This window comes from Triticum dicoccoides, chromosome 4B (assembly GCF_002162155.2).
Source record: "Triticum dicoccoides isolate Atlit2015 ecotype Zavitan chromosome 4B, WEW_v2.0, whole genome shotgun sequence".
NCBI classification, from domain to species: Eukaryota; Viridiplantae; Streptophyta; class Magnoliopsida; order Poales; family Poaceae; genus Triticum; species Triticum dicoccoides.
This window is the reverse complement of record NC_041387.1, coordinates 634,813,293-634,815,202: the sequence shown is the minus strand read 5'-3', so window position 1 is coordinate 634,815,202 and position 1,910 is coordinate 634,813,293. Positions and strand designations below refer to the sequence as shown.

The following is a 1,910-nucleotide window of genomic DNA, read 5'->3' as shown; positions in this document are numbered from 1 at the left end:
AGGAAGCGGAAGACAACTCATAAAACATAAAAAAGAGTGGAATGATCATGCACATCATTAGCCAAATAGGGATAACCAATATATATTCAGAAGATCAAGGTAAGACCAGGAAACACAAGCCTACCGTCTATATGTTGGTTGTTTTAGCAATTTATCATACGAGGCATGAAGCGTCACTTAAAATAAATGGTTGCACACATAAAGCAACAAAGGGTTCAGTGAGAAAGTAGATTGTGATTGTTCTGTAGATGAAACGGATGGCTATATGCTTAACCAAATGAATTGTGAGCTTACATACTATATATCAAAAACAATATTTTTAAGCATTGTGATTATTCTGCGCAAGGAACAGTTCATCGGAAAGATGATTTCTTCCTCTATATTTTGGCCAAAGAAAATATACATGATATAAGCATATCTACATATTTGTTAGAATTGACCTAATCAATGCAAAGAGTGGAGGAAGAAAAACTACAGCTTAAACAGAACTACTATGCAAGTTAATACCAGTCGATGGAGATGGCGCGCTCTGCCTGGGCCTCCTCCTATGCTCCGGCCATTGGCATGCCCTCTGTGGGGTCGGAGCAAGACCTCTAGGCCCCTGGAAAATCCATAGTATTGAGTGATGGTTTATCAATCACTGCTATCAATTAAATTCACATGTCGAAACAATGCAACATGATGTATGGTTGTTCAGGGCGACCTGAGATTACCGATCTAGTCATTATTTCTTTACAAAGCTAGGAATATGTCGGTAGTTTATTTAGTACCTCTCTTTCGATGCATCGGTCGTGGTCGCTGCAGCAAGCGACGCGGATGTCTCAACCTCCTCTTCCGCCTCTACGGCCAGCGCCCTGTAAAGCATCCGGCCAAGAGCGGTGAACCGGTCGCTGGGCACATCATCAAGCTGGGATGCCTAGCTCATCGAGGAGCTTCCTCTAAGCAGCATTTCTGAGACCTAGAGAATGAGAAGTTGCTATATCATAAGCGAAACACGAAATAGAAACTCATTGCCAGAGATGCAAAAAATAGAAACTAATTTAGTTAGGCTCTAATCATCCAAATTTTAGCGATCAATATTATTAACTTCTCTTATGTTATGTCCCGTGCTCCTAAAAGATGGCATCCAATCATTGATGAGGACTGTGCATGTGAGGGCAACAGTTTCACCATATGGGACTACATCCGCGTGCCAACTAAGTTATGTTCTTCTTTATCTGTTTCCCTACATTTTCACCTACACTGCACAAAAAATGGGCACATCCACCTGGCACTTGCTATTAGAATTAAAAGAGCATGTCTTTGGTATCGTTGTTGTGCATGCCAAATTTAGCAAAACTTATTTGTATAGTTGGATACAGAATAATGTGTTTGTTTATCTAAATAATGCCATATGAATGATCGACACTTTTCAAATCGAGTTTGTATTTTAATTCATACAACCATGGTTTTGGGTACCGCCTGAGAAATTCGGATACCGGGCGGTATCAGCGTTTCTCGCTGCCCCACGAGAAACACGCATGACGAGCAAAAAAACTCAAAAAATTTGAATTTAAACGCCCAGTGTGCAGTAAAATAGTGTGGTATCTCAGTCGTACCATCCTGTGTGGCTTTGGCCTGGTGGTAGGCCCCTACTTGAAGCTTCGGTAGGTCGCAGGATCAAACTCCAGTTTTGCACATTTTTTGTTTTATTTTTCAGAATCGTAAAAACATGATTTGAAAAAGAATGACGGACAAGATGTCGAACTTGAGACCTGGTCGCATAGCAAGCACGCAGACGATGTTCCACTGGGCTACTGTCCAATATGTGATAAGATGTATTAATGTTCCTCTTATATCTAATTTCAAAAAGTTTGAAATCAAAATTCAATTACAAATTTTGTCCGAAATATGTTCGGAATTTCTGGTAA

The 1,910-nt window shown here is 40.3% G+C and overlaps 1 long non-coding RNA gene across 3 annotated transcripts in view; it reads right to left on the bottom strand.

Moving 5' to 3' along the window:
- Positions 1-507: 507 nt before the first annotated feature.
- LOC119294107 overlaps positions 508-1,910 on the bottom strand; it is a 3,479-nt gene continuing 2,076 nt past the window's right edge. The window contains exons 4-6 of one of the 3 annotated variants that reach the window (XR_005143335.1): positions 1,599-1,796; positions 771-958; positions 508-601 (exon numbers count right to left, since the gene is read on the bottom strand). This is a non-coding gene — a long non-coding RNA (uncharacterized LOC119294107). The remainder of the gene's footprint in view (positions 602-770; positions 959-1,598; positions 1,797-1,910) is intronic. The other 2 variants (XR_005143337.1, XR_005143336.1) reach the window with 2 other exon arrangements.